Source organism: Panthera leo, chromosome D1 (genome assembly GCF_018350215.1).
Source record: "Panthera leo isolate Ple1 chromosome D1, P.leo_Ple1_pat1.1, whole genome shotgun sequence".
Taxonomy (NCBI): domain Eukaryota; kingdom Metazoa; phylum Chordata; class Mammalia; order Carnivora; family Felidae; genus Panthera; species Panthera leo.
In genome coordinates, this window is record NC_056688.1 from 82,095,651 (window position 1) to 82,118,118 (window position 22,468).

At 39.3% G+C, this 22,468-nt stretch overlaps 1 long non-coding RNA gene across 2 annotated transcripts in view; it reads left to right on the top strand.

Annotated features, from left to right (window-relative positions):
* LOC122200137 overlaps window positions 1-22,468 on the top strand; it is a 37,898-nt gene that overhangs the window by 9,768 nt on the left and 5,662 nt on the right. Inside the window, exon 1 of one of the 2 annotated variants that reach the window (XR_006193730.1) lies at window positions 2,565-2,658. The exons of the other annotated variant lie outside the window; for it this stretch is intronic. This is a non-coding gene — a long non-coding RNA (uncharacterized LOC122200137). Of the gene's footprint in view, window positions 1-2,564; window positions 2,659-22,468 lie in introns of those variants that run through there. 2 annotated transcript variants of the gene reach the window in all.

A 22,468-nucleotide genomic window follows, 5' to 3' on the forward strand; every position in this document is an offset into this window, starting at 1 on the left:
GGACCTGGGATGGGGAGGATGTCTCTGGTTTCTACTGCATCTACCAGATCAAGTTCTTTTCTTTCTTAAAGCACTTTGGCATGAAGCTTACAACCTTACTACCAGCAATTCATTATTATGGCAGTCGTCTGTTGACTTTGAGTCACTCTTCCACATTTCTTTAGGATTTAAGCTCCAAACTCAACCTCACTCTTTCCAACAAAATGCCTGTCACAATTCTTGGCAATTTCAAGCTCCATATTGATGATCATTTCAGTATTCTGGGATCTGACTTCCTTGGCCTCTTCTTCTCTAATGATCTCCTTCTCTCCCAACCTCAGCTACTCATCCCCACAGTTGGGCCACTCACTCCCTACTGTAGACCTTATCTTTGTCAGTAACAGCTACCCATCCATAATCGTAAGCATTGTACTCTAGGACCACATCCAGACCATATCTTTCCAGTGCAATGTCTCTGGCACTCTGACTTTAACATTTGTTGACCAGACAATGAATTTGTCTTACCATCTTTTCACTGTCCTTCCTACCCCACATGTCCTTACATACCTCTTTATCCATCCTAGATTTTATTGTCTGTCCTAATAATCATTCACTTATCACACCCATAACACCCTGGAGCTTCTCTCACTTCTTTGTTCCTCTGCACCTGTTTTCTGTTTGCTGAACTTGGCTGGAAGAAAATACCCAAAATGACCTTCCTTGAAACTCACTACACTCAAGTGGACTCAACAATTCTCTTTCCCTAATCTATTGATTCTTATTTAATATTTTCTTCAATCTCCTAGAACTTTCAACACCTTTTCTTCCTTCATCATTTTCAGCTGATTGACCTTGATTCTTTTTCACTGAGAAAATGGAAGCGAACAGAAGAGACCTTCCACATAGTGCTTCCATCACTTCTACCAACCTACCTCTATTAATACCCATGTTCCATCTTGCATGAACAACTGTTCATGTTCCTATCTAAGGCACATCTCTCCTCTTATGCACTAGGTCCCAGAACCTCACATCTACCTACTCAAGGAGATTACTCAAGCAAGTTTAGTCCAGCTATTTTAGAGAGGTGGTCTTCTTCTTTATCAGTTTATTTCCATCAGCATATAAACATGCTATATTTCTCATAGCGAAATACTCCCCTTGATGCCATGCTTCCTTCCAGCTACCTTCCCATTTTTCTTATCATTTCTAGAGCAGAACTCCTCTAAAGATTGTTCATATCTGTAGTCTTCATGTCTGCTTTCCATGCTCTCCCCTGAACCATCTTAAAAAGGTTAATCTGGCTGCGGTATTGAAAATAGACTAAGTGGGAGAAAGGAGGAAGCAGAAAACTCAGGAAGGAGGTTAATGCAGGTGAAAAGAGAGAGAGATAATAAAGGAGTTATAGTGTAAGAAATATAACAAGTGAAGATAGAATGAACAGGGTTTCCAGATGGATGGTCAAGGAAAGAAGGAGCCCAGGGTGATCCTAGGTTTTTATCTGTGCCACCAGAATAACTGGAAGAGGGGAGCTACTTCTTTTTTTTTTTAATGTTTATTTTTTTATTTTTGAGGGAGAGAGCATGAGCAGGGGAGGGGCAGAGAGAGAGGGGGACAGAGGATCTGAAGCAGACTCTGTGCTGACAGCAGAGAGCCCAATGTGGGGCTCAAACTCACAAACCATGAGGTCATGACCTGATCCAAAGTCAGATGCTTAACTAACTGAGCCACCCAGGTGCCCCAAGAGTGGAGCTACTTTTTATGAGAGACAAGGAAGACAGTGAGTAGAGCAGGTTTCCAGATGGCAGATCAGCAGATTGATTTGGGATTTCTGAAGTTTGAGTTTTCTGTTAGACAAATTAAAAAAAAATAATATAGTTTCAGCTGGTGACATTTGTCATGAAGAAAAGAAAATAGCTGTGGAGGAACTGGGGAAGTGCTCCTTAGACAGACTTGTCAGTAAAAGCATCTCTGAAAAGGGGCATTTAAACTGAGTCCTGAGTGATGAAATGAGGCCAGCCACACACAATCTAGAAGAGCATTTCAGTCAGAGGGTACTACAAAGCTAAAAGCCCTGAGGCAGGAATGTCTGAAGAACAGAAAAGCAGTCAATGTGTCTGCAGTGAGTATGAAGGAAAGGTAGGCAAGGATTATGCCAGTCATGGAGAAGGAGTTTGCATTCTATTTTATGTGCCCTGAGAAGCTGTTGGGAAGTTTTAAAGTAGACATGGCATGATCTGATTTATGTTTTACAAAGAAAACTCTGCTTCCTGAGTGGTGGGTAGATTTATATTATATTATATTATATTATATTATATTATATTATATTATGCTATATATATGCAGCTAATATATAGTATTATACTCTACTATATATATGTGTGTGTGTGTGTATGTGTATATGTGTATTATACTATATACACACATATATATTATATTATATTATATTATATTATATTATATTATATTATATTATATTATATTATTGTTGTTTTTATTATTCCAGGAGATAGGAGCAGAAGAAGAGAGAGCAGTCAGAAGCTTTGACAGTGACTGGGCTCTACCCATCTTGTCTCTTAAGTCTTTTCTTGAGTTCAAGGGATTTCTGAGGGAAGAAAATGCATATTCATCATCCCCATATCCCCCTGCGTGCCTAGCTATACACACTATCTCCTGCTCACGGTAGGAAACTCAGTACATGTTGTTGAGTGAATTTATAAGGCTGTTCTCATTGAGGGTCAGGAGCATTTTTCATATATTTGTCTTTCTTATATATCATATTTTGCTTGTCCCATAGTTAAGACTTAAACAATGTTTGTTGGGGTGAGGCAAGGCCTCCCTTTAGATAATCGGTTTACTGAGAGGGATCTTTGGATAACCAGAGGCAGTGAGGAGGGTTTGGACCTTGCTGGAGTGGAAAGTAGGGAGAAGGCAAAGAAGGTGGGGCATGTTGAAAGAAGGGAGGCGGGTAGGAACACCCAGCTTTGAGCACACCAAGACCTATTGTCCTACTTGTCCTGTTGTCCTAGGACCACCAATTTGTCCTACTTTTTAATTTGGCCTAGGGCTGGCCTGCTTCCATTGACAGTGATGTGATCCCTCTGTGTGGGAATGGCTGAAATGGTTTGATCACCATGGGACCATAATCTATCATCCAAATCCTTCATTAAGGACATCTTTCTGCTTGGCCTTGTTCAAAGCCAAGTTCTACAGGAATTCGCCATCCAGCATCAAAATTTTCTCTGTCGATACCAATGCTGCAAGTCCCAGCAAACACAGGACGGCAGGCTGAATTCAGACTTTCTGGCACTCCTCCTTTCCTGGCTGGGACAGATGTCCTCAGGGCTTATCTCAGCCTGGCAGAGAGTTAAGTGCTGGGCTGGGTCTCGGCTGTGCTGCATATGCTGGCCTTCAGTTTGATTCTGTCCCAAAGAGGTCTGTGGACCAGAGAGGGATGACATTTGGCACTCAGGAAACAACCCAGGTGTCTGGCTGTTTTTCAGTCTCAAAAGCCTTGTTCTTTTCCTTCAAGTCACTGCAACCATTTGAAATCCATCATTCATCACCCACAAGTTTCAGTGCCTTTAGATTAGTGATCTACACCCATAACTGATGATCCACTGGACTCCCATCCTTGGCATCTGAACAGAGCCAACAAGACTGGTTACAGATTCATTGTTAATTACTGCATGTAATCACATTACATCCAGGGTTGGAGACACTCTCCTTCTTGTTATTTTGGATCTGAAACATGCATATTTTTTATAAAGCATGTCATTTTTGGTTTCTAATTAGGACATGGGGGTTTGGAGTGGCACCCTTGTGTTGTTACTTAATGATGCTTTTCCTGGGGAGGGAGGAGAGGAAAAGATTTTCCTTTTTCTATCAACAATTGTTGTCATTTCTGCATTAAGAGGGTGGAAACTTGGTTCCTCCCTCTTCCCCTTTAGGCAAAGAGTCCATGGCTCAGATTCACAAAGGTTGTTGATTTTGACTTTGGGTTGCCCCAGTCTGTTTTTCCCCTCTTTCACGCTATCTAACACAATAGGTAAGTTCTTCTAGCCAACACTCCCTAAGGGTGGGGTAAGAAAGACAGCCCATTTCAGTGTTGTTTTGTTTTTTTTTTTTCTTTTTCTTTTTTTCTTTTTAAACCTTGGGTAATCTGCTTTTATATTCACCCAAATAAATCAAGTTGGTGGCACATTCTCCTTTGGTGCACCTGAGCTGAACTTAAAGTTTAAATGGTGCCAGAATGAATCACGTTGCTTATATTCTAGTAACTAACTACAAACATCCCAGGCTGGAGCCCAGGAACCCATGGAAGTGGCATGCAGGTGGATGTCACTGCTGTCATATATCAGCCACTTCCCACTTGGCTAAATACGTGCACTTGTTATATACTGCCCCATCCCCATAGAGAACTGGTGTCCTTTCCTTATAAATAAAATGGGGATAATAAGAAAGACCTGTCTTGCCACGTCTGAATTACTGACAATCAAATGCAATCATGGCTATAAAAGTGCTTTCTTTCTACAAATGTAGGCCATGGTTAACATCATTTCCTTATTGCTTTTTGTTAGCTAGCTAACATGGGATAGCCTACCTTGTGTTTCAAGGAAAACTGTTGGTCCCAGTGAGTTGAAGACCCAGTTCCAAATCCCAAGAAAATGACTGAAAATGAATCAATATAAGAAAATTTTATTTTGGGTAGTTCATTCAATTATTATGTATGTTATTTATGTTCATTGGGATTTAGGTTGAATTTGGCTGCCCCTGCTGTGAAATAAAAGGCAACATTGTAAGTCTTTTGGTGATCATGCATTTCCATCCAAATGGCCACCATTCAGACTGTGATTTCCCCTTGCTTTTCAATAAACAGAGGACAAGAGGACGTAATTCATTCTAATTACATCGCAACAGGAATTCTAAGCATTGCCTTACAAATAGCTGCTTTTATGTCATAAAGATGAGCTTTGAGGAGATGAACGTTGAGCCTTTTAGTATATTCCTTTGTTTTCTCTATTTTATCTCTGTGAGGAAGGTGGATAAACCAAGGCAAAAAGATGAGCATAAACTCTTCAAAGCCACAGAACTGTTGTCTGAGTTGTGACAGCTCCTCACCTCCTTCTTTTTCATTTACATATTTTAAATGTTTTCTACAAGCTTTACGAAAAATAACTGAATATGTCTATGTTTATAATTTTCACACTGACTCTTAATTTATTTTATTTTTGGTTGGTGTTCACTCGAGGTTTCTGAGGGTTTAAAGCTGCCTGCTAAAAGCTGCCTTCTCTGTCCCCAAAGAATATTTAAACCACTTCTGTGCAATGAGAATCTGCTAGTGAAGCCCATCTTTATACAGGAAAAAGCAAAAAGAACTAATATTTATCGAGTGCCTGTGTTGTGCTAGGTTTCCTGCTAGGCTCTTTACACAGGTCATTTTATTTAATCTTTGTATCAACTCCACAGATATATAAAATTATCCTTATTTTATTGACAAGTAATTGAGACTAGTGAGTTGCATCATCAGGATGTAAACACACGTGTGCTATCTGTTCCTGTTTATAGCATTTGCATTTTGAAACATTTAACCTTTCCAAAATTATAGTCACATCCCCCACATTGACAAACTCTACTGTCTGATTTTTTTTTTATTTTTTTAATGTTTATTCATTTCTGAGAGAGAGAGAGACAGAGTGTTAGCAGGGAAAGGGCAGAGAGAGAGGGAGACAGAATCTGAAGCAGGCTTCAGGCCCTGAGCTGTCAGCACAGGGGCTTGAACCCGTGAACTGTGAGATCATGACCTGAGCTGAAGTCAGACGCTTAACTGAGACACCCAGGCACCCCTGTCTGATTTTTTTTAAAGGTGTCCCTCCATCTGCAAAGTAGTAAAGATTTAGTTATATTTAAAATATATATATAATCTGAAAAAATGTTATACAGATATTTTATTAATAATTTATAATCAAGATATAAAGAAAATAAAATATTAGTGTTCCTGCATATGCCATTGTATGAAGATGTAACAGCTATAATTATGACTTGTATCAAAGACCTCAAATTGCATTATGTGGCTTTAATAGAGTATGTAAATAGTATCCATGATTGTTCTTTGAATTAAAGGATTCTCTGGATAGAAAAATTTCCCGGTGGCTGAGGAACTACCAGCATGCACACTGACCAAAGTGCACTAAGTGTAGACTATGCTGTGGTTTGCAGTTTTATCACTGAAGTTCTATCAGTACATATATCTGCCTCTTCACAGGCAGGAAAGTTGTATCATCATTGCCCAAGGTAAGGCCCAGGCAGGATTTAGAACTCCCTTATAGTTAGTGTTACCTTTTTCAGCCAAATCTGAGCCACTTGAAAATAAAATACCACTCTGAGCACAGTGTGATCACTCCCTAGTGGAAACTTGCCAATGGTACCCACACCAAGAAGCTAAAGGGCAGATGAACAGATGGACCCTTTACAATTGTTTTTTCAGCGAGGGAGGAAACTATAATTTGCTGGACAAATACTATGTGCCTGCCTTTACAAAGGACATTATCTGATTTATATTTATATTTACATTATAATGGCTCTAAAAGGAAGATATAATTATCCCCATTTTTTAGACAGGAAGTGCTTAGATATCTTACCAAAAGTCATGTGGAGACTGAAATTCAAACCTAGGTCAGCTTCTTTTTTTCCTACCATACCAATAGCTCCTCCTTGGGGAAATAATTCCCAGGATTTTTTTCATGGAAAAGTTAACAAATATAATAGAACTATCGTTTTAAAAATAATATAGAAAATGTTCACAGAAACCATTTCTAGTCAATTATTTGACTTTTTGAAGTTCTGGGTTAATATTAGGTAGGCCTTTTACAAATCCATTTTATTTCCTTTGGTCTGCCACCAGCTGGAGCTACTGTATAAAAGCCATTCGCTTAGAGTTCAAGGTGTAACTCCAGAATATGGAGCTGGACTGCCTTGATCTCAAATTGCTTAGAATAAACTCTGAAGAATTAAAGATTGAGAAATTCAGTGTCATAGTGGGCTAAGTAATTGGGCTGGGCCATTTACTAGTTATGTGATTTGGGGCAAGTCATTTCAACTTTAATCCCTAGTTTCATTAGTTACAAAATGGAGATAACCGTACCAATCTCGTGGGCATCAGTGAGAAGCATATGTTAAGAGCTTAGTATAGAACTTACCACATAGTATATACTCCATGTATGGTCATTAATATCACTGGTAATCATATTCATTTTATCATCAGTATCACGACCCAAGTTTCACTTACTCCATTGTAGTTACAATTCACATTATTACTCATCATTGTATATTAATACATTGCCTAGCAAATGGAAAATGCTGCTTGACTCCCCATTACCTGGTGTATGATTTTGGGGTGGGTGGTTTGGATGTTGTATGCTAAGGCACTATCATACTGTTGAGTTTGAAAATGACCAGAGTGTTCTCTATTTTAGGGGTTAGGATCACACCTGAACAGTGAGCTCATTTGTCATGTCAATCATTCAGTAAGGTTGGAACCCCAATGAGTGGCAGGACCCAGAGAAGAACAAAGTGAAAAGTTTCTCTTGGATTAAATGTACTAGCTTACCAGGAGAGAGCTTCAGTGTGGTTGGTGGGTGGGTAAGATAGCACTCACACATAGAGGTATTTAACTCAGAGATTAAAGGAAAGGAAGCTATTTTTGAAGTGGGTTGGATCCTTTTGGGCAAGAGCAGTGTTTCCCCATATGTATTATGTAGAATTCTAGTCTCATGTAGATTACATTAACAGGGTCAAATAAGAATGGGAAATACACCATGTTATATTGGTTTCCCACTTTAGGAAGTCACATGACTGTGAGATATTTAAGGCTCTAAAAGTACTGTGAGAATCAACTCTTCTCCTAGTCATTCTTGATCATGGGTGATTCCTTCATATTCCCCATGAAAAAAGTTTTTTTTTAATGTTTATTTATTTTGAGAGAGGAAGAGAGAGAGAGAGAGAGAAGCAAGAAGGAGCAGAGGGAGAGAATCCAAGCAGGCTTTGTGCCATCAGCGCAGAGCCTGACGTGGGACTTGAACTCACAATCCATGAGATCATGTCCTGAACCAAAATCAAGAGTCAGATGCTCAACCAACTGAGCCACCCAGCTGCCCTGCCACGAAAAAAGTTTTTTAAAAGATGTGGAGTCTCAGGGGTGCCTGGGTGGCTCAGTCAGTTAAGCATCTGACTTTTGATTTCAGCTCGGGTCATGATCCCAGGGTCATGGGATTGAGCCCCTCAATCAAGCTCTGTGCTGAGCATGGGAGCCTGCTTAAGATCCTCTCTTGCCTGCACCCTCTCTCTCTCTCTCTCTCTCAAAATAAAAAAAAATTTTTAAATTTTAAAATATTTGGGGGTGCATACATATAACAACTTCACACATGAGTGAAATAGTAAAATGCTTACTTATAATATTTAATTTCTAAATTTAAATGAACAGAGGTATTCATAATGACATATTATAGAAAAATATACATATTTAGAAGTACTACTCCTTTCTTGAACTCAAATTTCTTAAGTTTTTTTCCCGCTCACACTTTATGAGAAAGGCATCAGTGTTTTCCTCATTACCCTGATTGGGTTATGGCCTTCTAACAGCTTTCTAGAGCACTTATCTCCTGGCTAGTTTGAGGCACAGCACATTTTGAATGTGTATCATTGGCCACAGAAAATTCATTCCCAGCTTCAAGTGCCCAATTGAGTAACACCAGGATGTGTGGTATTTTTTTAAAAATATTTACCCTCTAGGTATGTATTTGTGACTGTTTTATTATATTAAATTATCTTGAAAAGATGTTTTCTTGAAACAATTAAAATTGTGAGGTTGTAGTCCCAGGAATAATTACTAAATTTTGTTAAATTTACTTGCCTTCTATTCAATGGTTTTGTCAGGTAACCTCTATAAATTAGATACCTCAAATTCACATTGATTCAGCTAATGGGTCTATCCTAAGCAGTACATTGTTGTTTAAACTAAAATAGGGGTGCCTGGGTGGCTCAGTCGGTTGAGCATCCGACTTCGGCTCAGGTCATGATCTCGTGGTCTGTGGGTTCAAGCCCTGTGGCGGGCTCTGTGCTGACAGCTCAGAGCCTGGAGCCTGCTTCAGATTCTGTGTCTCCCTCTCTCTCTGCCCCTCCCCCACTCATGCTCTGTCTCTCTCAAAAATAAATAAATATTAAAAAATTAAATAAATAAACTGAAACAATTATCAGAGAGCCCAGTAATAGAAAAGACTGTAAGAATTGGCATATATAACAATTCTTTTTTTTCTGAGGGATAACTTGAAAAAAATGGTCTCACATATGTATTTTCTAACCTAGTATTCTGTGTGTGTGTGTGTGTGTGTGTGTGTGTGTGTGTGCGCACACGTACACACACACACACACACACAGAGGCTGAAATACCTATTTATATTCTGGGAACGACTCTCTTGGCAACGATGGGCTAGTGGGTTGTTGTGGTCATCGGGGTTTTTGGCGGGAACAGGCTGCTAGTAAGTGCTATAGTTGACAGAGATTATGGTCAAAACGTTTTACATATAACCCTATTTATTTCTTGTGTTTTTTGGTCATTTTACTTTGGTTCTCTCTCAAAATTTAGTCAAGTCTTTTAAAAAATCATGGCTGAATCACTTGCATGACTTGAGACACTTGGCCCAGAGCTTTAAGTGAGGATGGATACTCTGTCAAGGTCAGGATGGCAGTGGGTTGGCAGCAAGACCACAGACGAACTGCTAGGGGAGAGGAAGGGCCAGTGCATACAGAGTGGTCCCTCTTACTCTGTCATCCTTTTCTCTTTGGAGTCTCAACACTGGCTTCCTATTGCAGTCTCCCTGGAGATTACTACATGATGCCACGTGAAAACATTTAAGTCACAATCTGTAGGCACAGCAGAGTTAGTAATTTGCAGAGTCTTCTCCAGGGTTGACAGGGTTCAAACCTCTAAGAAGGCCATCAGTCCCCTTGTGTCATCCTCCTGCAAATTTGGGGAGTATCAACTGTTGGGACTACAGGTCAGATCTGCACTGGGAAAGCATCTGTATAATGTGTTCTCTTCCTCTATGTATCTCCTAATGTTTCCATCATAGACTTAGATGCAGAAAGCCCTGGCGTTGCCCGGGTGGAGAAGCTGCCCACTCCTGATTGGATGAGATGTTATTGGTAATAGGCAGTCTCATTTCTGAATTGGAGTGCTGGGAAAGCATATTGGCTAATGTTTCAGTCTTTTAGTTACATTTGTATCTCTGACAAGTGCTTGCAGTTGGGGCTATACAATCCCTTGTCTCTCCATTTCCCCTCACTGGGCCAAGCTTCCCCTCTGTGTTATTTCCTCTGATGGGAAAGAGAATCTGCAGTGACCCTTTTTCTCAGCCATACATTGCCTCCTTGTGAGTTGTAAAGAGGGCAAAAGAGAGAAAAGGAAGGGAAGGCTAAAATCCTTCTACTGAAGTGGCTTGTTTGGAAGGCAGTCAGTATTAGAGATAAAAGCCAGGGCCACCAGTGGGGAGTAATGATAGTAATACTTTACAAGTGTAGGATGTGTTCCAACTTTTAAAACATTCATAACTTTTCCTTTGAACATTCCAAAGAGATTGATGGAACAAATGTCAACAGCCTCATTTTAGGATGAAGAAACAACAGAGATGCAGTGACGATAAATTAGTTCCCTATTAGAGCACGAACAAGGACAGAGGTAGGACTAATACCTGGATCTTCAGGTATTATTCAACCCCGTAGTCCCCAAATCTGGTTACTCGCTAGAACAACCTGAGAAGATTATAAAATAACACAATTACCCCAACTCACCTGTGGGACTCTAATTCAATAAGCCTAGGTTGGAGCTCAGGGAATCTGTAATTTAAAATAATTTCCCCATAGTTGTTCTCAATTCAGAATTGAGAATCCTGAAGAGTCACTGGGCGGGGGGGGGGGGGGGGGGGGGGGGGGGGCGGATTAAAAAACCCCATTGTCCAGGGGTGCCCAACTGCTCAGTCAGTAGAGCATGTGACTCTTGATCTCAGGGGTATGAGTTCAAGCCCCTTGTTGGGTGTAGAGATTACTTTAAACTAACAAAAAACCCCATTGTCCAGATTGCACCCCAGACCAATTAAGTAGAAATCTCTAGTGTTGGCAACCAGATATCAGGGTTTGTAGATATCCCCAGGTGCTTTCAAAATGCAACTGAAGTTGAGAAACACTGCTCTAGACCAGAACTTTCCAAACAGTTTTCCAGAATTTCATCACAGCAAGTAGGAGAAGATGAGTATAGGATTGGGAGTGAAAAGACCAAAATTCAAGTCCCATTTCTGCCTCTTGGTAAAGTCACTTTATCTCTGAGTCCCAGTTTTCTATTTTATCAAATAAGAAAATGATAGCACTTATCTCTGTGAGGGATGCTGTGAGGATTAGATAACCTATGTGACATCACCAAATCCCATACTGTTATCACCAAATTCCCAAAAAGCTTGCTTATTTATTTATTTATGTATTTATGAGAGAGACAGACAGAGAGGGAGCACACATGCCCACGTGAGTAGGGGAGGGGCAGAGGGACAAAGAGAGAGAGAATCCTAAGCAGGCTCCATGCCCAGCACAGAGCCTGATGCAGGGCTTGATCCCATGACCATGAGATCATGACCTGAACTAGAATCAAGAGTCAGATGCTTTTCTGACTGAGCCACCCAAGTGTCCCCCAGAGATGTGTGGTGTTTTCCTTCAGATGTCTCTCTGTGTCTAAGGTTCCGCCCTCGACCTTGCACAGTTAGACCTCCAGGGCCTGAAGCAGCACTCCAGAAGTTTCTGCTAATGAAATAAAGTTTGGAAATTGGAGGTATGTCCTCAAGGCTTCCTTTTGCCATTGCTATTGGCGTGTTCAGCCCTCTGCATGCTGGGATTATGAATCTGCCAGTTTGCTAAATGTTTACTCAGAAGGGCAATTTTGTTTTCTTAATACAGGAACACTTCAGTTGTTACTATTCACCTTCTCCATTCCTCCATCCAGCTCTTTGAGTTTCCCTGAATGTGCCCCCAAGCACCTCTTGTTTAGTCCCATTCAGCATATCAGTGAAGGTTCTAGTATGTGTTTCTTATTCAGTAAATGCTGAGTTCACTGTAACCCCTGCCCGCTGGAGAGCAAATATGCCACACTATAAACACCCACTCCCTGGCCTAACAATTTGTACTGGTTGGAACAGAATCTTCTAATATTAGGAATTGTAGTGTGAGGATCATTTCATAACCACAAACACAGGCAAAAGCAGTCATGAGATTATGGATGACTCATTGTCAAAGGAACACTTGAATCATCTTGATCAGCCCCCTAGATGGATCAAAACTTCTGCACCAAACACACTGTGCCATTAGTCTTCTAATTGATTGTTATTGCCGGTTTGTCTTGACCACATCAGACCTATTTTTAAACCTCTCACAATTCTCTCCTCACTAAGTAAAATATTTTTTTTTGTGTGAATACCTTTCTCTTATTTCTTACATGTTTACTTGATCCTTTCTCAAACTAGACAGTTAGTGAGTGAGTTGAGGACTTGGATTATTTCTTATTTACTTAAAGTAGTACCTGATACATGATAGGTTGCCAGTACACATATATTACATAAACCACTAATCCTATGTTCTCCCTCAATGAAGGGGGGGTGGGGTGGGGTTGTTTCTAGCAAGCTAAGGAAACTAAGATTGGCTTTATACCATTTTCTCTAGGATTCCATGAATCCAGAAACTCTGTCATGGTATGTATAGTACATAGATATTTTAGGGAGGGAGAGAGGAGAGGAGAAGGAAGAGAGAGGGAGGGAAGAGGAGGGGAGAGAGAAGAGGATAAGGGAGAGTAGAGAAAAATAAGGTAGGGCAGAAGAGCAAGAGAGGGTGAGAGAGAATACCATGTGCTAGATACCATTCTAGGATTGGGGATGCAACAATGAACAGAACAACCAAAAATACCTTCTCTCATGGAGTTCTCATGTGTGGGTGTGTGTGAGTGTGTGTTGGAGGCACAGGCAGCAACATCAAAATGTAGGTAAGTACAATAAAGCACTGTTATGGAGAAAGATAACTAGGGTAAGGGGGTAGAGTGCTGCATGGAGAGTTGGAGAGCTGTTGGAGTTTTAAATGGAGTGGGGAGGAAAGCTTTGCTAAGAAGATGAAATTTGGGCAAAGACTTAACGGAGGTGAGGTAGGGAGGCTTCAGGCTATTTGGCTAAAGAACTTACCAAGTGGAAGAAATGGAAAGTATAAGGTCACTCAGGTGGAAGAGAACCTTGAGAGTTCCCAGAATAGCATGGAGACTGGTGGGCCTGGAGTAGAGCAGGTGCAGGAAGCACATAGGAGAAGAGATTGTAGGGCAGCTGAGGAGGTTTAGGATGAGTGGCAGGGGTGGGAGAGCTTTGAAAGGACCTTTTACGCCATTGTAAACACTGACTTTTACTCCAAGATGGGAAGCTGTTGGAGAATCTGATCTGATGTGTCTTTCAAAGGGTCATCCTGGCTGCTGTGATACTAGTGGTGATTAAGGTAGGAAGTGAGAAAATCAGGAAATGATGACAGTAGGACAGGTGGCTCAGACCATGACTTGCAGGGAGGAGGTAAGAGAGGTAGAAGACATCTAAATAGATTTGAAGGTAGAACTCATGGGATTTGCTATCAGATTATGAATTATGGGGAGAGTCAAAAATTACCCCAGTCAAAAATTGTTTGATCTGAGCAACTGAGAGGTTGGATGGAGTTGCTGACATTGAGAAGGGGACACCTACAAGAGAGGTTTTGTGGTGGTGAAGGGGAAGATGATGTATCTGCCTTCATCCATCATATATCCATGCCCTGTTTTACATATGAGATCAAAACTCAGAGAGGGTAAGTAATTTGCTGAAGTTCTCATAGCTAATATGTGCTGATATTGGGTTAGAAGCCAACATTTTAGACATCCAACCCCCTACTTTCCCTACCCAACCAAGCTCTTTTGATATATTATCACATTTAATCCTCCCAACAACTTATCCCCATTTTTAATTAAAAAAAAAAAAAAACAAAACAAAAACCTGAAGTTCAGGGAGTTTAAATAACTGGCTTGTCATGTTAAGAGAGAGAGCAGAGATTCAAATTTGGTTTCTGTTTCCCAAACCTATATTATTCCCATGAAACCATCCTCCAAATTCTCTATACCTTATAGGATGATTAAGATTAAGTGTATGTAAAGTATACAGCATATGCAATGTTTGGCACACAGTATGTTCTAAATAAATGATAGCTGTTACTGATTGATGTAGATTTCATCTGTATGTACTGTGTTCTCCCCTAAATTTATTTTTTTTTTCAACGTTTTTTTTTTTTTTTTTTTTTTTTTTTTTATTTATTTTTGGGACAGAGAGAGACAGAGCATGAACGGGGGAGGGGCAGAGAGAGAGGGAGGCACAGAATCGGAAACAGGCTCCAGGCTCCGAGCCATCAGCCCAGAGCCCGACGCGGGGCTCGAACTCACGGACCGCGAGATCGTGCCCTGGCTGAAGTCGGACGCTTAACCGACTGCGCCACCCAGGCGCCCCTCCCCTAAATTTATTAAAATACAGAGCTTAAATGAATTTTTCTCACTCACAACAGAAAAATCTATCAATATTTATTGAGTGAATCACATTGGGTGCAATTGAGTATATTATAAACAACATTCCGTGGACACTTCCACAATGCATATTGGTGTTTCCAAGCAGAAGAGGCATAAAAGTAGGTGCATATGTGACTGCAGAAAATGCATAAAGCTGTCAGGGTGCCTTTTGGTAGAAAAGATCAAGAGTCTTGCATAAGAGGCTTCTACTCTGTTGCATAGGATGCTTTGTCTATTCTTCGCTCCCTGACAGCTCTTGCCTGTTATTACCCTGTGATGAATTCTGCACTGAACCATCTGGAGAGTTGACATTGGAATCATTTGTTCCCTTCTCTGAAATGGGGTGATGGATTCATTAATTATTGTCTTGCATTCAAATTAAATCTGATGCATCCAAATGCCAGGTCTGAGTATTTTTCTAACACACAGAGTTTTCCATAAAAATTTTTTAAAAATCCGTAGAATTAGATGCTTGTCTGAGAAAAGAAGGGAGGTCTCAAATAAATAACCTAAGCTTCCATTAAAAGAAAAACTAGGGGTGCCTGGGTGGCTCAGTTGGCTAAACATCCGACTCTTGGTTTTGGCTCAGGTCATGATCCCAGAGTTATGGGATCAAGCCCCACATTGGGCTTTGTGCTGGGAATGGAGTCTGCTTAAGATTCTCACTCTCTCCCTCTGCCTCTCTCTCTCACTAGCATGCTCTGTCTCTCTCTCAAAAAAAAAAAAAACAACTAATTTTTAAAAAAATAAAAACTGGAAAAATAGGAGTAAAATAAACCCAAAGCAAGTATAAAGAAGGAAACAATAAAGATAACAGTAGAGATCAATGGAATGAAAAGAGAAAACAATGGAGAAAATCAGTAAAAACAAAAGCTGATTGTTTGAGATTAATAATATTGATAAGCCTTTAGCAATACTGACAAAGAAAAAAGAGATAAGCCATAAATTACCAATATTAGGAATGAAAGAGGGGATATCACTATAAATCCCATAGACATTAAAAAGATATTAATTGAAAACAGATTGAAATAGAATAATTCCTTGTAAACAACACACTACCCAAACTCACCCAAGATGTAATAGATAACGCAATAATTCTGTAACAAAGAAATGGAATTTGCAGTTAAAAGTTTCCAAAAAAGCAATCTCTAGGCACAGATGGTTGCATTGGCAAATTCTACCAAATATTTAAAGAAGAATTAACACTTATTCTACACAATCTCTTCCAGAAATTAGAAGAGGAAAGGGCATTCCCAATTCATGAAGCCAGCATTCCCCAAATACCAAACCAAGACAAAGATAGCACTAGAAAAATAAAACAAAACAAAAAAACCACTATAAGCCAAATATGGCTCATGACCAGAAATATAATAAAACTCAATAAAATATTAAGGAGTTGAATATTTCAATATGTAAATAATAATAATAATAATATACCATGACCAAGTGGAGATTGTAGTGGGAATGTGAGATTGGTACAATACTGGAAAATCAGTAAATGGAATCCATCATATTAACAATGTAAAAAAATAAAAAAGATCACATAATGATATCAATTGTTGCAGAAAAAGTATTTGGCAAAATTCAACATTGATTCATGAGAAAGACTCTTAACAAACTTGGAATCGAAAATTTTCCTAACCCAGTAAAGGATATCTGTAAGACACGTAGCTAACATCATATTTAATGGTGAAAGACTGAATGCTTTTTTCATAAATTTGGGAAAAAGGCAGGGATATCCACTTTCACCACTCAACATTGTATTGGATTTTCCAGCTTGTATAATACAGTAAGACAAAGAAATAAAAAGCAAACATATTTTCAGATGCCATGATTATCTATGCAGAAAATCTCAAGGAATCCATGACAGAGCTTTTAAACTAGTAAGTTTAATGAGGTTGCAGGATACAAGGCCAACATACAAGAACCAAATGTATTTCTTTATACTAGCAATGAACAAAATTTTAAAAATTACATTAGCTCCAAATAAATAATTAGGTATAAATCTAAAAATACATGAACAGAGTCTGTATGCTGAAACTACAAAAATAAATGACAAGTAATAAAATAAATTTAAAAAGACCTAAATAAGTGAAAAGATGTACTGTTTTATGATTTGAAAGGATCAGCATAGCAAAGATGTAACTCTCCCCAAATTGATCTGCAGATCAAATCTCATCATTATTTTTATAGACACACATAAGCTGATTTTAAAATTTATATGGAGGTGCACCTGGGTGGCTCAGTCAGTTGCGTGTCTGACTCTTGATTTCAGCTCAGCCAATGTGGGGCTCGATCCCATGACCCTAGGATCTGACCTGAGCCAAAATCAGGAGTAAGACACTCAACCAACTGAGCCTGCTTAAGATTCTCTCTCTCTTTCTCCCTCTGCCACTCTCCTCTGCTCTCTCTCTAAAAAAATAAAAATAGTTTTAAAAAATAATAAATAAAGTGTATGACATTTTAAAGAGAAAAATCGGCAGAAAAATCTTTGTGACCTGGAGTTAGACAAAGAGTTGTGATACTAAAAGCACAATCCATAAAAGATTGGTGAATTCTATTTGAGCAAAATGAAAAACTTTTGCTCTATCAAAAGGCACTATTTTGAGAAAGAAAAGACAAGCTACAGACTGGGAGAAAATATTTGCGAATTACATACCCAAAAAAGGGTGTGTATCTAGAATACAAAAAGGACTCTTCATAATTCAACTGTAAGAAAACTACCCATTTTTTCAAAAAAAAAAACCACTGTGTTTATGAATTGGGAGGCTCAGCATAGCAAAAATTTAATTCTCAAATTTCTGTATAGATTTAACTCAATTCAAATAAAAATTCCAACAGATGTCTGAAGGTATATAAAAGTTAATTCTAAAATTTATACGGGAGAACAAAGGAACTAAAATCTCCCAAACAATTTCTACAAAAGGATGGCAAATATGCATATAAAAAAAGTTCATTAGCCATTTGGGAAATGTGGATTAAAACCACAATGAGATACTATGGCACATCTATCAGAGTGGGTAAAATTAAAAAAAAATATATTGATCGGTACTGGTGAAGATGTAAAGCAACTGAAACTCAATACATTGTTGGTAGCAAGGAAAATAGCTACTCCAGATACCAGTTTGGTGGTTTCTTACAAAGTTAAACATATATATAGCATATGACCCAGCAATCCCATTCCTAGGTAATTTGCCCTAGAGAAATGTGAACTTACATTCACATAAAAATCTGTCCATGAATATTTATAGAAGTCCTATTCATCATCACCAAGAACTGGAAACACCCAAATGTCCTTCAAAGGGTGAATGTATAAACAAACAATGTTGCATCTGTACAACAAAATACTATTCAGGGGCGCCTGGTTGGCTCAGTTGATTAAGCATCTGACCCTTGATTTCGGTTCAGGTCATGATCGTGACCTGGTTCATGAGTTTGAGCCCCACATCGGGCTCTGCACTAGCAGTGTGGAGCCTGCTTGGGATTCTCTCTCTCTCTCTCTCTCTCTCTCTCTCTCTCCCCCTCCCCTGCTGTCTCTCTCTCTCTCAAAATAAATAAATAGCCATTTAAAAAAAATACTATTCAGCAATAAAAGGAATGAATTATTTGTACACAAAATAATTTGGATTGATCTAAAAGTCATTATACCTGCTTAAAGAAGCTGTTTTCAAGAGTTTACATACTATATAATTTTATTCATATGCCATTCTATAAAAAACAGAGCTATAGTGACAAGGAAAAGGTCAGTTATTTCCAGGGCTAAGGAGTAAGGAAAGTGACTCACTACAAAGGGATAACATAAGGAAAATGTTTTGGAGCAAAATATGGAACTGTTTTATACTTTTATTGTGGAGGTAAGTAGTTACATAGATCTATACATGTGTTAAAACTCAGAACTGTATACGAAAAAGCAATTATATATGTTAATTTAAAAATAAAGTAAAATAATTACTTGAGGAATTTTTAGTGTGAAGGATTTAAGGAGTGGGAACTTGACATAAGGTTTTCTGGGTTGCATTTGTTTCTTTGGTTGCATTTATTTCCTAGATTGCCTATATTCATCTGTCACCTACAGAAAAAGGAGAAAAAGAGAACATGGTGATGGAGGACATGATTAGGTTATATGCATGTATATGTATTTTTTTAATGTTTATTTTTGAGAGAGAGAGAGCTGTCAGCACAGAGCCTGACCTGGGGCTCTAAATCACGAACCATGAGATCATGAGCAGAGCCAAAATTAAGAGTTGGATGCTTAACTGGCTGAGCCACCCAGGCACCCCTATATGCATGTACATATTAATGAAATTGGAATATATCTTTTGGATGAAATATAATGATTTAGTTCTGTATATATTGGCCTTAATGTATTTGTGGGATATTTCTGGTATAGATGTTTGTTACATACACATGTGAAATGCAAGAGGGAATGGAGGGTGAGAAATTCTGTTTAGGAAATTAGGGGTTTAGATGAGATCACTCAGGGAGAATGCATAGATTGAGACAAGGACTGAGGATAGAGCCCAGGGACACTAATATTTACAGGAAAATATGAGAAAAAACTCATGAAGAGGATTAGCAGGAGAAATAAGGCACTAGTGGAGAGAAATGGGTCATGCAGGCCAAGAGAGTTCAGTAAGAAAGGAAGAGGTGGAAATCCCCATGGCATGGCAAGTAGAAGACAGGGTTTGAAAAGACATTGTGTTTGGCCACTGGGAGGTCACTGGTGATTTTGCAGAAGCCCTTTTAGGGTTGTGGTGGGGGCAAGAGCCAGAGGGATCTAGTTGTAGGAGTAAATGAGAGGAACAAAAGTACTTTCACAAAGCTTTAGCTTATCTGGATTTGGATTCTTTATATATATATATATATATATATATATATATATTTTTTTTTTTTTTTTTTTTTTTTTTTAATTTATTTTTAAGAGAGAGAGAATACGAACAGGGGAGGGGCAAAGAGAGGGAGACATAGAATTTGAAGCAGGCTCCAGGCTCCTAGCTGTCAGCACAGAGCCCAATGTGAGGCTTGAACGTGAGATCATGGCCTGAGCTGAAATTGGATGCTTAACCGGCTGAGCCATCCAGGTGCCCCTGGATTTGGATTATTGAGTAAGGTTTTGGTGTGAAGATTATTCTCACGTCAAATCACTAAGCCAAGGTAAATCAGAATTTCAATGAAGTTTTTCATTTCTGGCAAAACTTGAAGCCGATTAGTAGTTATGTGTGTTTAGGGTTTTGATGCACCTTTTTTGTTGCAAGACTCAAAATTAGTAAGTCGTTTCAGCCCTGCTAATTGAGCAGTGTTGCAGACAATGGAAGCTATAAATACTGTGCAAGGAATAAGAACTGAGTTGATTTAGCCTGGCCTCTTCATTTGAAAGATTATGGAAACTGAGGCTCAGAAATGAAGTCACTTGACCAAGGTTATGCTTAATCTGCTTCCCATATTTTGCTGGTTCCCAAATCCTCCTGTTAATGTAAACCTATTGACCACCACAAGTAGAGTACACATATAGCAAATACTCACAACCTCATATCTGGTCCCTTTCTAAATGCATTTGTGTAGCTGGTGAACCAGAAATTATGGGAAAAGGGGAATTACCTTCCCTGGTGGTAAATGGGCTGCCAATACATCATGCAGAGGGTATGACTATGGTCTTGAGAGATGTGTAGACTTGGTATAAACAGAAAGAAGAGGTATAAAGAAACAGACTGCCTTTTTTTAAATGTTTACTTTTGAGAGAGAGAGGGAGAATGAGCTGGGGAGGGGCAGAAAGAGAAGGGGACAGAGGATCTGAACGAAGCAGGCTCTGTGCTGACAGCAGAGAGCCCAATGCGGGGCTTGAACTCACAAACTGTGAGACCATGGCTTGAGCCAAATTCAGACATTCAACCGCTCAACCAACTGAGTCACCCAGGCACCCCTGGACTGCCTTTGAAAACAAAACAAGGCCTGGGCACCTGGGTGGCTCGGTTAAGCGTCTAACTTTAGCTCAGGTCATAATCTTGTGGTCTGTGAGTTGGAGCCCCATGTCAGGCTCTGTGCTGACAGCTCAGATCCTGGAGCCTGCCTCGGATTCTGTGTCTCCTTCTCTTTCTGCCTCTACCCTGCTTGCACTCTCTCTCTCAAAAATAAATAAATGTTTTTAAAAAATTGAAAACAAAACAAGGCCTCTGTGGCAGAAAAACATTGGGGTGAGCAGATACCTCTGAACAGATACTTTATTATCCTCTGACCTGGACACTATCCTTCTACAGTTCTCTAATAAAACTCTGCAAGTTTCTGTCGTTTACTCTAGTGAAAGAGATTGTTCCCTTGCCATAATTCCAGATGGTGTTTGGGGAGAACAGGAAGTAGGATAATTTGGCTGGAGTTTGGCTGGAAGATAAATTAGAGGGGAGAATGGATGGCCTTCAAGACTAAGTTTAGGAACATAATCAAGAAGCATGGGGGGGGGTCTTTAAGTTAGATGATGTATCTCTGCTTGAATTCACTTAGTTACCTACCTGTGGTATAACCTTAAATAAGTTCCTTGACCTCTCTAAGTCTCAATTCCCTCACCTGAAAAATAGGTAATATGTGAGTGCTGAAGAGAATACATATGCACTTCCTGTAGTGCCAGGCTTAGTAAATGAACTGTTTAATAAATGCTAGATTTTACTTTTATTGTTAATTAGATTAGGAGTATAGCTCTATTCTTTAGGAAATGGTTAAAGACGATACAAGCCAACATTTTTGGACACAAATAGTTCCTGTCATTTGTAAATTGATCTTTATGTGGTTTCAGATGATATGGCCAGTCCCCTCAGTGGGAATTGTAGAGATATTTACAGTTGAATGCAGAGGCCTGAGCTCAACTGGGGTAACTGATGAGACAATACTAAAGATATAAATGGAGAGGCACATTATACTGGGAGACTGGGGGGCAGGGCACAGGCATTGTCAAGTGGCATCAATGTCCACAGCAGACTAGGTCAGTGGGAGGAGGGGAGACTGGAAGGCAGAAAGGACAGGGAGAAAGCAGTTACAGAAGCAAAAGTGTCTTAGACTCAGGGAGCAGCATGAGTAAGCCGCTGATTGAATTTCTCTACGATGATGAGGGGATTATAATGTTCTGAGAGATGACTTAAGCTTAGAAAAAGGAAGTAGTAGGATCTCTCATTTTCCTGCCCCTGAGAATTTATGATGTTGGAGGCTGTGCTTCCAGTGCTTTTTATTCATCCATCCCTTTTTAAAAAATTGCTAGATAAAAATGTCAAAATAAAGCTGAAAAATGCCTACCTCATTTGTTTGTTGGAGATTTACTTGTGGACTCCATAGTCAGGAAGGGCGTGACAGGGCAAGGAGTGCACATTATATTCCTTGTATCAATTGTTGCTGTAACTTAGATATTTAGTGTACGTGCACTTAGAAATGCACATGAACAGAAAATATTCTATAAAACTCATTTGTGAGGAATCATGGTTGCAACTCTCAAAAAAGTTTCTGTTCCAGTCATTACTTTTTTTTTTTTTTAATTGTTTATGGGATTGTAATTCAGTTACCTCTTCCCTGGAAGTAAAATTCCTGGGTAGACCCAGAAGCTCACTAACGAGTCCCAGTGGTCTGCAGCCCCGGCTGGACTGTAAAATCAGCTACAGAACTTAAAAAAAAAAAAAAAATGTATGTGCCTGGCCTGGGCTCCACTCCAGAGCACTTAAATTAGACTATCCAGAAGTAATTTCCTTTCATTTACTCCAAAGGAATCTAAGATTTTAAAAAATAGAGTTGGCACAACATTTCTAGCTTTTATAATGAAATTCTTGGCTAAGCCGTGACCCCACTGCCAGGCCAATATTATATTTT